This window comes from Phyllobates terribilis, unplaced genomic scaffold (genome assembly GCF_046119375.1).
Source record: "Phyllobates terribilis strain yellow unplaced genomic scaffold, ASM4611937v1 Scaffold_15__1_contigs__length_34870131, whole genome shotgun sequence".
NCBI classification, from domain to species: Eukaryota; Metazoa; Chordata; class Amphibia; order Anura; family Dendrobatidae; genus Phyllobates; species Phyllobates terribilis.
In genome coordinates, this window is record NW_027362775.1 from 26,443,476 (window position 1) to 26,456,115 (window position 12,640).

Sequence of the window (12,640 nt, forward strand, 5' to 3'; positions counted from 1 at the left end):
AAATTGACGTGGGGCTTCGCCCTATATTTGTGTCCAGTCAGGTACAGCAGGCAGGAACGGGCTGCCCCCAACCACCAGCTGCCTATTTGTACCTGGCCGGACACAACAATATAGGGAAGCCCTTTTTTAAAAAAATTATTTCATGAAATAATTTAAAAAAAATTGACGTGGGGCTTCGCACTATATTTGTGTCCAGCCAGGTACAGCAGGCAGGTACGGGCTGCCCCCAACCACCAGCTGCCTATTTGTACCTGGTTGGACACAACAATATAGGGAAGCCCTTTTTTTCTTAATTATTCCATGAATTTCATGAAATAATTAAAAAAAAAAATGCGTGGGGCTTCGCCCTATTTTTGTGCCCAGCCAGGTACAACTAGGCAGCTGGGAGCTGGAATCCGCAGCGCAGGGAGGCCCAAGCTTTCTGGGCCCCACCCGCTGCAAATTGCAGTCCGCAGCCGCCCCAGAAAATGGCGCGTTCATAGAAGCGCCATCTTCTGGCGCTGTACCCAACTCATCCAGGGCCCTGGTGCGGTGGCTCACTGGGTAATAAAGGGGTTAAGGCCAGCTTGGCATTATCAGCTGGCCCTAAGCCCGAAATTCATGGGTCACGCCAATATTAGACATGACCACCATGAATTTCTAGTAAAGTATTTAAAAAAACACAACACCCAGAATAAAGTCCTTTAATTGAAATAAAGACACAATTCTTTATTGTTCTAAATTAAACCATACTTACCATCACGCCCATTCCAGCTGAAGCCAACGATCTCCTGCAATAAAAGAAAAATAATAAAGCAACATCATCCTTACCTTTCCATGGTTCCCACGACAGCTTCAGCTCTGCTACATCGAGATGACAGGCTGGACCGCAGCAGAAAGCTGCCATCCAGCCTGTCATCCCGCAGACACTGAGAAGAGTACGCATGCTTGCGCTCCTCAGTGTCTCGCTGTGACGGCATAAAGATGAGACAAGTTCATGTCCAATGAACTCGGCGCACCTCATGCACGTCACTGACAGCGTGGGAGAATTCTCCTCCACTCAGCGCTACAGCGTGAGAATTCTCCCACGCTGTCAGTGACGTGCATGAGGTGAGCTCATTCATGTCCAATGAACTCAGCTGACCTCATGTACGTCACTGACAGCGTGGGAGAATTCTCACGCTGAAGTGCTGAGTGCAGGAGAATTTTCCCACGCTGTCAGTGACTTGAATGAGGGGCGCCGAGTTCATTGGACATGACCTCGGCTCATCTGGATGCCGTCACAGCCAGACACTGCAGAGCGCAAGCATGCCTGCGCTTCTCAGTGTCTGCGGGATGACAGGCTTGATGGCAGCTTTCTGCTGCGGTCCAGCCTGTTATCTCGATGTAGCAGAGCTGAAGCTGTCGTGGGAACCATGGAAAGGTAAGGATTATGTTGCTTTATTATTTTTCTTTTATTGCAGGAGATCGTTGGCTTCAGCTGGAATGGGTATGATGGTAAGTATGGTTTAATTTAGAACAATAAAGGAATGTGTCTTTATTTCAATTAAAGGACTTTATTCTGGGTGTTTGTGGTTTTTTTTTAACTTTCACTATGGGGTTAGTAATGGGGGTGTCTTATAGACGCCTCTCCATTACTAACCTGGGCTTGATGTCAGCTGGCATTATAAGCTGACATCAACCCCAACCCTATTACCCCACTGCCACCGCTACAGGGCAGTGGGAAGAGCGAGGCTAAGTGCCAGAATTGGCGCATCCTAAGGATGCGCCATTTCTGGGGCGGCTGACGGCTGGTGTTTCTAGCCTAGGAGGGGGCCAATATTCATGGAACCCTTCCTGGGCTATTAATATCAGCCCCCAGCTGTCTGCCTAGCCTTTGCTAGCTATTAAAATAGGGGGGACCCCACGTCATTTTTTTGGGGGGTCCCCATTTTAATAGCTAGTAAAGGCTAGGTATTCCGCTCGGGGCTGATATTAGTAGCCTGGGAAGCTCCGTGGGTATTACCCCCTTCCCAGGCTTCAAACATCTGCCCCAGCCGTCTGCTTAACCTCCCCTAGAGCCTATAATTATGGGGATCCCCACGCCAATTTTTTTTTAAATAAATCCTTTATTTTAACACTAAATGACAAGTACAGTAATCAACACTGTCACTGTACGTCATATATATGTGACTGACATGTTTCTATCTATCTAATCTATGTGTGATTCTCTATTCCTTCTATTCTAAATTGTCGGGTACAGATGCTGAATTGCCGGCCGGCTTTTTTAAAGAGACAGTGCATGAAAACACTATTATTTTTTTTAATAAATCCTTTACACTAAATGACAAGTACAGTAATCAACACTGTCACTGTACTTCATATATATGTGACTGACATGTTTCTATCTATCTAATCTATGTGTGAAGTTCTATTCTGTCTGTTATAAATTGTCGGGTACAGATGCTGAATTGCCGGCCGGCTTTTTTAAAGAGACAGTGCATGAAAACACTATTATTTTTTTTAATAAATCCTTTACACTAAATGACAAGTACAGTAAGCAACACTGTCACTGTGCTTCTTATATGTGTGACTGATATGTTTCTATCTATCTAATCTATGTGTGAAGCTCTATTCTTTCGGTTCTAAATTGTCGGGTACCGGTGTATGCCGCTGATGAATTGCCGGCTTTTCATGTTTCACTGTGAGCACTGTTCCCATCGATTTGGGCAATCACTGTAATGCCACAACCACCATGGCTGTGGCATTACAGTGAGTGGCAGACAATCCCTGCATGATTGGTGCTCTAAATAGCGCCAGACATGCAGGACACGCTTTTGGTGCACGAACAGTTATAGAACATAACCTCGAACAGCCGAATTTTTTGCAAATCGTTTGGGTTCGTCGAACAACTCGAACACCGCCCAAAACAGCTCGAATTTGAGATTGGCGAACAGTTCTAGTCGAACACCGCTCATCTCTACTTATGAGTAGTGTTGAGCCACCCCCGTAGTGTTCGGGTTCGGTTCGGTTCATCGAACACCGGGATGTTCGAGGTACTGTTCGTCGAACTGTTCGTCGAACACCTTAGAACACCGTCGAACACCGTTAAAACCAATGGCAGGCAAACAAAAACACATAGGAACACATAGAAAACACCTTCAAAGGTGTCCAAAAGCTCACAAACTGCTCAGAAGACGCTTTCTTTAAAAAAGCCGGCCGGCAATTCAGCAGCGGCATACACCGGTACCCGACAATTTAGACATGAAGGAATAGAGCATCACACATAGATTAGATAGATAGAAACATGTCAGTCACATATATATGAAGTACAGTGACAGTGTTGCTTACTGTACTTGTCATTTAGTGTAAAGGATTTATTAAAAAATATAATAGTGTTTTCGTGCACCGTCTCTTTAAAAAAGTCGGCCGGCAATTCAGCAGCGGTACCCGACAATTTATAACAGACAGAATAGAGCTTCACACATAGATTAGATAGATAGAAACATGTCAGTCACATATATAATAAGTACAGTGACAGTGTTGGTTACTGTACTTGTCATTTAGTATTAAAATAAAGGATTTATTATTAAAAAAAATTGGCGTGGGGTTCCCCGTAATTTTAGTCTCTAGCGGAGGTTAAGCAGACAGCTGGGGCAGATGTTTGAAGCCTGGGAAGGGGGTAATACCCACGGAGCTTCCCAGGCTACTAATATCAGCCCCCAGCTGAATACCTAGCCTTTACTAGCTATTAAAATGGAGGACCCCCCCCAAAAAAAATGACGTGGGTCCCCCCTAATTTAATAGCTAGCAAAGGCTAGGCAGACAGCTGGGGGCTGATATTAATAGCCCAGGAAGGGAGCCATGAATATTGGCCCCCTCCCAGGCTAGAAACACCAGCCGTCAGCCGCCCCAGAAATGGCGCATTCATAGGATGCGCCAATTCTGGCACTTAGCCTCGCTCTTCCACGCTGCCCTGGTGCGGTGGCAGGGGGTAATAGGGTTGGGGTTGATGTCAGCTTATAATGCCAGCTGACATCAAGCCCAGGTTAGTAATGGAGAGGCGTCTATAAGACACCCCCATTACTAACCCCATAGTCAAAGTTAAAAAAAAAAACACAAACACCCAGAATAAAGTCCTTTAATTGAAATAAAGACACAATTCTTTATTGTTCTAAATTAAACCTTACTTACCATCACGCCCATTCCAGCTGAAGCCAACGATCTCCTGCAATAAAAGAAAAATAATAAAGCAACCTCATCCTTACCTTTCCATGGTTCCCAGGACAGCTTCAGCTCTGCTACATCGAGATGACAGGCTGGACCGCAGCAGAACGCTGCCATCCAGCCTGCCATCCCGCAGACACTGAGAAGCGCAGGCATACTTTACTAGAAATTCATGGTGGTCATGTCTAATATTGGCGTGACCCCATGAATTTCGGGCTTAGGGCCAGCTGATAATGCCAAGCTGGCCTTAACCCCTTTATTACCTAGTGAGCCACCGCACCAGGGCCCTGGATGAGTTGGGTACAGCGCCAGAAGATGGCGCTTCTATGAACGCGCCATTTTCCGGGGCGGCTGCGGACTGCAATTTGCAGCGGGTGGGGCCCAGAAAGCTTGGGCCTCCCTGCGCTGCAGATTCCAGCCCCCAGCTGCCTAGTTGTACCTGGCTGGACACAAAAATAGGGCGAAGCTCCACGTATTTTTTTTTTAAATTCATGAAATTCATGGAATAATTAAGAAAAAAAGGGCTTCCCTATATTGTTGTGTCCGGCTAGGTACAAATAGGCAGCTGGTGGTTGGGAGCAGCCAGTTCCTGCCTGCTGTACCTGACTGGACACAAATATAGTGCGAAGCCCCACATCAATTTTTTTAAATTATTTCATGAATTTCCTGAAATAATTTAAAAAAAACTGACGTGGGGCTTCGCCCTATATTTGTGTCCAGTCAGGTACAGCAGGCAGGAACGGGCTGCCCCCAACCACCAGCTGCCTATTTGTACCTGGCCAGACACAACAATATAGGGAAGCCCTTTTTTAAAAAAATTATTTCATGAAATAATTAAAAAAAAATTGACGTGGGGCTTCGCACTATATTTGTGTCCAGCCAGGTACAGCAGGCAGGGACGGGCTGCCCCCAACCACCAGCAGCCTATTTGTACCTGGTTGGACACAACAATATAGGGAAGCCCTTTTTTTCTTAATTATTCCATGAATTTCATGAAATAATTTAAAAAAAAAATGCGTGGGGCTTCGCCCTATTTTTGTGCCCAGCCAGGTACAACTAGGCAGCTGGGAGCTGGAATCTGCAGCGCAGGGAGGCCCAAGCTTTCTGGGCCCCACCCGCTGCAAATTGCAGTCCACAGCCGCCCCAGAAAATGGCGCGTTCATAGAAGCGCCATCTTCTGGCGCTGTACCCAACTCATCCAGGGCCCTGGTGCGGTGGCTCACTGGGTAATAAAGGGGTTAAGGCCAGCTTGGCATTATCAGCTGGCCCTAAGCCCGAAATTCATGGGGTCACGCCAATATTAGACATGACCACCATGAATTTCTAGTAAAGTATTTAAAAAAACACAACTCCCAGAATAAAGTCCTTTAATTGAAATAAACACACAATTCTTTATTGTTCTAAATTAAACCATACTTACCATCACGCCCATTCCAGCTGAAGCCAATGTCTTCTGCAATAAAAGTAAAATAATTAAGCAACCTCATCCTTACTTTTCCATGGTTCCCACGACAGCTTCAGCTCTGCTACATCGAGATGACAGGCTGGACCGCAGCAGAAAGCTGCCATCCAGCCTGTCATCCCGCGGACACTGAGAAGCGCAGGCATGCTTGCGCTCCTCAGTGTCTCGCTGTGACGGCATAAAGATGAGACAAGTTCATGTCCAATGAACTCGGCGCACCTCATGCAAGTCACTGACAGCGTGGGAGAATTCTCCTGCACTCAGCACTTCAGCGTGAAAATTCTCCCACGCTGTCAGTGACGTACATGAGGTCAGCTGAGTTCATTGGACATGAATGAGCTCACCTCATGCACGTCACTGACAGCGTGGGAGAATTTTCACGCTGTAGCGCTGAGTGCAGGAGAATTTTCCCACGCTGTCAGTGACGTGCATGAGGTGAGCTCATTCATGTCCAATGATCTCAGCTCACCTCATGCACGTCACTGACACTGACAAATTCTCCTGCACTCAGCGCTACAGCGAGAGAATTCTCCCACGCTGTCAGTGACGTGCATGAGGTGCGCCGAGTTCATTGGACATGAACTCGTCTCATCTTTATGCCGTCACAGCCAGACACTGCAGAGCGCAAGCATGCCTGCGCTTCTCAGTGTCTGCGGGATGACAGGCTGGATGGCAGCGTTCTGCTGCGGTCCAGCCTGTTATCTCGATGTAGCAGAGCTGAAGCTGTCCTGGGAACCATGGAAAGGTAAGGATGAGGTTGCTTTATTATTTTTCTTTTATTGCAGGAGATCGTTGGCTTCAGCTGGAATGGGCGTGATGGTAAGTATGGTTTAATTTAGGACAATAAAGAATTGTGTGTTTATTTCAATTAAAGGACTTTATTCTGGGTGTTTGTGTTTTCTTTTAACTTTGACTATGGGATTAGTAATGGGGGTGTCTTATAGACGCCTCTCCATTACTAACCTGGGCTTGATGTCAGCTGGCATTATAAGCTGACATCAACCCCAACCCTATTACCCCACTGCCACCGCTACAGGGCAGTGGGAAGAGCGAGGCTAAGTGCCAGAATTGGCGCATCCTATGGATGCGCCATTTCTGTGGCGGCTGACGGCTGGTGTTTCTAGCCTGGGAGGGGGCCAATATTCATGGAACCCTTCCTGGGCTATTAATATCAGCCCCCAGCTGTCTGCCTAGCCTTTGCTAGCTATTAAATTAGGGGGGACCCACGTCATTTTTTTGGGGGGGGGTCCTCCATTTTAATAGCTAGTAAAGGCTAGGTATTCAGCTGGGGGCTGATATTAGTAGCCTGGGAAGCTCCGTGGGTATTACCCCCTTCCCAGGCTTCAAACATCTGCCCCAGCTGTCTGCTTAACCTCCGCTAGAGACTAAAATTACGGGGAACCCCACGCCAATTTTTTTTAATAATAAATCCTTTATTTTAATACTAAATGACAAGTACAGTAACCAACACTGTCACTGTACTTATTATATATGTGACTGACATGTTTCTATCTATCTAATCTATGTGTGATGCTCTATTCCTTCCATTCTAAATTGTCGGGTACCGATGCTGAATTGCCGGCCGGCTTTTTTAAAGAGACAGTGCATGAAAACACTATTATTTTTTTTAATAAATCCTTTACACTAAATGACAAGTACAGTAATCAACACTGTCACTGTACTTCATATATATGTGACTGACATGTTTCTATCTATCTAATCTATGTGTGAAGCTCTATTCTGTCTGTTATAAATTGTCAGGTACCGCTGCTGAATTGCCGGCCGGCTTTTTTAAAGAGACGGTGCATGAAAACACTATTATTTTTTTTGATAAATCCTTTACACTAAATGACAAGTACAGTAAGCAACACTGTCACTGTGCTTCTTATATGTGTGACTGACATGTTTCTATCTATCTAATCTATGTGTGAAGCTCTATTCTTTCGGTTCTAAATTGTCGGGTACCGGTGTATGCCGCTGATCAATTGCCGGCTTTTCATGTTTCACTGTGAGCACTGTTCCCATCGATTTGGGCAATCACTGTAATGCCACAACCACCATGGCTGTGGCATTACAGTGAGTGGCAGACAATCCCTGCATGATTGGTGCTCTAAATAGCGCCAGACATGCAGGACACGCTTTTGGTGCACGAACAGTTATCGAACATAACCTCGAACAGCCGAATTTTTTGCAAATCGTTCGGGTTCGTCGAACAACTCGAACACCGCCCAAAACAGCTCGAATTTGAGATTGGCGAACAGTTCTAGTCGAACACCGCTCATCTCTACTTATGAGTAGTGTTGAGCCACCCCCGTAGTGTTCGGGTTCGGTTCGGTTCGTCGAACACCGGGATGTTCGAGGAACTGTTCGTCGAACTGTTCGTCGAACACCTTAGAACACCGTCGAACACCGTTAAAACCAATGGCAGGCAAACAAAAACACATAGGAACACATAGAAAACACCTTCAAAGGTGTCCAAAAGCTCACAAACTGCTCAGAAGACGCTTTCTTTAAAAAAGCCGGCCGGCAATTCAGCAGCGGCATACACCGGTACCCGACAATTTAGACATGAAGGAATAGAGCATCACACATAGATTAGATAGATAGAAACATGTCAGTCACATATATATGAAGTACAGTGACAGTGTTGCTTACTGTACTTGTCATTTAGTGTAAAGGATTTATTAAAAAATATAATAGTGTTTTCGTGCACCGTCTCTTTAAAAAAGCCGGCCGGCAATTCAGCAGCGGTACCCGACAATTTATAACAGACAGAATAGAGCTTCACACATAGATTAGATAGATAGAAACATGTCAGTCACATATATATGAAGTACTGTGACAGTGTTGCTTACTGTACTTGTCATTTACTGCAAAGGATTTATTAAAAAAAATAATAGTGTTTTCATGCACCGTCTCTTTAAAAAAGCCGGCCGGCAATTCAGCATCTGTACCCGACAATTTAGAATAGAAGGAATAGAGAATCACACATAGATTAGATAGATAGAAACATGTCAGCCACATACATACGAAGTACAGTGACAGTGTTGCTTACTGTACTTGTCATTTAGTGTAAAGGATTTATTAAAAAATATAATAGTGTTTTCGTGCACCGTCTCTTTAAAAAAGCCGGCCGGCAATTCAGCAGCGGTACCCGACAATTTATAACAGACAGAATAGAGCTTCACACATAGATTAGATAGATAGAAACATGTCAGTCACATATATATGAAGTACAGTGACAGTGTTGCTTACTGTACTTGTCATTTACTGCAAAGGATTTATTAAAAAAAATAATAGTGTTTTCATGCACCGTCTCTTTAAAAAAGCCGGCCGGCAATTCAGCATCTGTACCCGACAATTTATAACAGACAGAATAGAGCTTCACACATAGATTAGATAGATAGAAACATGTCAGTCACATATATAATAAGTACAGTGACAGTGTTGGTTACTGTACTTGTCATTTAGTATTAAAATAAAGGATTTATTATTAAAAAAAATTGGCGTGGGGTTCCCCGTAATTTTAGTCTCTAGCGGAGGTTAAGCAGACAGCTGGGGCAGATGTTTGAAGCCTGGGAAGGGGGTAATACCCACGGAGCTTTCCAGGTTACTAATATCAGCCCCCAGCTGAATACCTAGCCTTTACTAGCTATTAAAATGGAGGACCCCCCCCAAAAAAAATGACGTGGGTCCCCCCTAATTTAATAGCTAGCAAAGGCTAGGCAGACAGCTGGGGGCTGATATTAATAGCCCAGGAAGGGAGCCATGAATATTGGCCCCCTCCCAGGCTAGAAACACCAGCCGTCAGCCACCCCAGAAATGGCGCATCCTTAGGATGCGCCAATTCTGGCACTTAGCCTCGCTCTTCCACGCTGCCCTGGTGCGGTGGCAGGGGGTAATAGGGTTGGGGTTGATGTCAGCTTATAATGCCAGCTGACATCAAGCCCAGGTTAGTAATGGAGAGGCGTCTATAAGACACCCCCATTACTAACCCCATAGTCAAAGTTAAAAAAAAAAACACAAACACCCAGAATAAAGTCCTTTAATTGAAATAAAGACACAATTCTTTATTGTTCTAAATTAAACCATACTTACCATCACGCCCATTCCAGCTAAAGCCAACGATCTCCTGCAATAAAAGAAAAATAATAAAGCAACATCATCCTTACCTTTCCATGGTTCCCAGGACAGCTTCAGCTCTGCTACATCGAGATGACAGGCTGGACCGCAGCAGAACGCTGCCATCCAGCTTGCCATGCCGCACACACTGAGAAGCGCAGGCATACTTTACTAGAAATTCATGGTGGTCATGTCTAATATTGGCGTGACCCCATGAATTTCGGGCTTAGGGCCAGCTGATAATGCCAAGCTGGCCTTAACCCCTTTATTACCCAGTGAGCCACCGCACCAGGGCCCTGGATGAGTTGGGTACAGCGCCAGAAGATGGCGCTTCTATGAACGCGCCATTTTCCGGGGCGGCTGCGGACTGCAATTTGCAGCGGGTGGGGCCCAGAAAGCTTGGGCCTCCCTGCGCTGCAGATTCCAGCCCCCAGCTGCCTAGTTGTACCTGGCTGGACACAAAAATAGGGCGAAGCTCCACGTATTTTTTTTTTAAATTCATGAAATTCATGGAATAATTAAGAAAAAAAGGGCTTCCCTATATTGTTGTGTCCGGCTAGGTACAAATAGGCAGCTGGTGGTTGGGAGCAGCCAGTTCCTGCCTGCTGTACCTGACTGGACACAAATATAGTGCGAAGCCCCACATCAATTTTTTTTAAATTATTTCATGAATTTCCTGAAATAATTTAAAAAAAACTGACGTGGGGCTTCGCCCTATATTTGTGTCCAGTCAGGTACAGCAGGCAGGAACGGGCTGCCCCCAACCACCAGCTGCCTATTTGTACCTGGCCAGACACAACAATATAGGGAAGCCCTTTTTTAAAAAAATTATTTCATGAAATAATTAAAAAAAAATTGACGTGGGGCTTCGCACTATATTTGTGTCCAGCCAGGTACAGCAGGCAGGGACGGGCTGCCCCCAACCACCAGCTGCCTATTTGTACCTGGTTGGACACAACAATATAGGGAAGCCCTTTTTTTCTTAATTATTCCATGAATTTCATGAAATAATTAAAAAAAAAAATGCGTGGGGCTTCGCCCTATTTTTGTGCCCAGCCAGGTACAACTAGGCAGCTGGGAGCTGGAATCCGCAGCGCAGGGAGGCCCAAGCTTTCTGGGCCCCACCCGCTGCAAATTGCAGTCCGCAGCCGCCCCAGAAAATGGCGCGTTCATAGAAGCGCCATCTTCTGGCGCTGTACCCAACTCATCCAGGGCCCTGGTGCGGTGGCTCACTGGGTAATAAAGGGGTTAAGGCCAGCTTGGCATTATCAGCTGGCCCTAAGCCCGAAATTCATGGGGTCACGCCAATATTAGACATGACCACCATGAATTTCTAGTAAAGTATTTAAAAAAACACAACACCCAGAATAAAGTCCTTTAATTGAAATAAACACACAATTCTTTATTGTTCTAAATTAAACCATACTTACCATCACGCCCATTCCAGCTGAAGCCAATGTCTTCTGCAATAAAAGTAAAATAATTAAGCAACCTCATCCTTACCTTTCCATGGTTCCCACGACAGCTTCAGCTCTGCTACATCGAGATGACAGGCTGGACCGCAGCAGAAAGCTGCCATCCAGCCTGTCATCCCGCGGACACTGAGAAGCGCAGGCATGCTTGCGCTCCTCAGTGTCTGGCTGTGACGGCATAAAGATGAGACGAGTTCATGTCCAATGAACTCGGCGCACCTCATGCACGTCACTGACAGCGTGGGAGAATTCTCACGCTGTAGCGCTGAGTGCAGGAGAATTTTCCCACGCTGTCAGTGACGTGCATGAGGTGAGCTCATTCATGTCCAATGATCTCAGCTCACCTCATGCACGTCACTGACACTGACAAATTCTCCTGCACTCAGCGCTACAGCGTGAGAATTCTCCCACGCTGTCAGTGACGTGCATCAGGTGCGCCGAGTTCATTGGACATGAACTCGTCTCATCTTTATGCCGTCACAGCCAGACACTGAGCAGCGCAAGCATGCCTGCGCTTCTCAGTGTCTGCGGGATGACAGGCTGGATGGCAGCGTTCTGCTGCGGTCCAGCCTGTTATCTCGATGTAGCAGAGCTGAAGCTGTCGTGGGAACCATGGAAAGGTAAGGATGAGGTTGGTTTATTATTTTTCTTTTATTGCAGGAGATCGTTGGCTTCAGCTGGAATGGGCGTGATGGTAAGTATGGTTTAATTTAGAACAATAAAGGAATGTGTCTTTATTTCAATTAAAGGACTTTATTCTGGGTGTTTGTGTTTTCTTTTAACTTTGACTATGGGGTTAGTAATGGGGGTGTCTTATAGACGCCTCTCCATTACTAACCTGGGCTTGATGTCAGCTGGCATTATAAGCTGACATCAACCCCAGCCCTATTACCCCACTGCCACCGCTACAGGGCAGTGGGAAGAGCGAGGCTAAGTGCCAGAATTGGCGCATCCTAAGGATGCGCCATTTCTGGGGCGGCTGACGGCTGGTGTTTCTAGCCTGGGAGGGGGCCAATATTCATGGAACCCTTCCTGGGCTATTAATATCAGCCCCCAGCTGTCTGCCTAGCCTTTGCTAGCTATTAAAATAGGGTGGACCCCACGTCATTTTTTTGGGGGGTCCCCCATTTTAATAGCTAGTAAAGGCTAGGTATTCCGCTGGGGGCTGATATTAGTAGCCTGGGAAGCTCCGTGGGTATTACCCCCTTCCCATGCTTCAAACATCTGCCCCAGCCGTCTGCTTAACCTCCGCTAGAGACTAAAATTACAGGGAACCCCACGCCAATTTTTTTTTAAATAAATCCTTTATTTTAACACTAAATGACAAGTACAGTAATCAACACTGTCACGGTACTTCATATATATGTGACTGACATGTTTCTATCTATCTAATCTATGT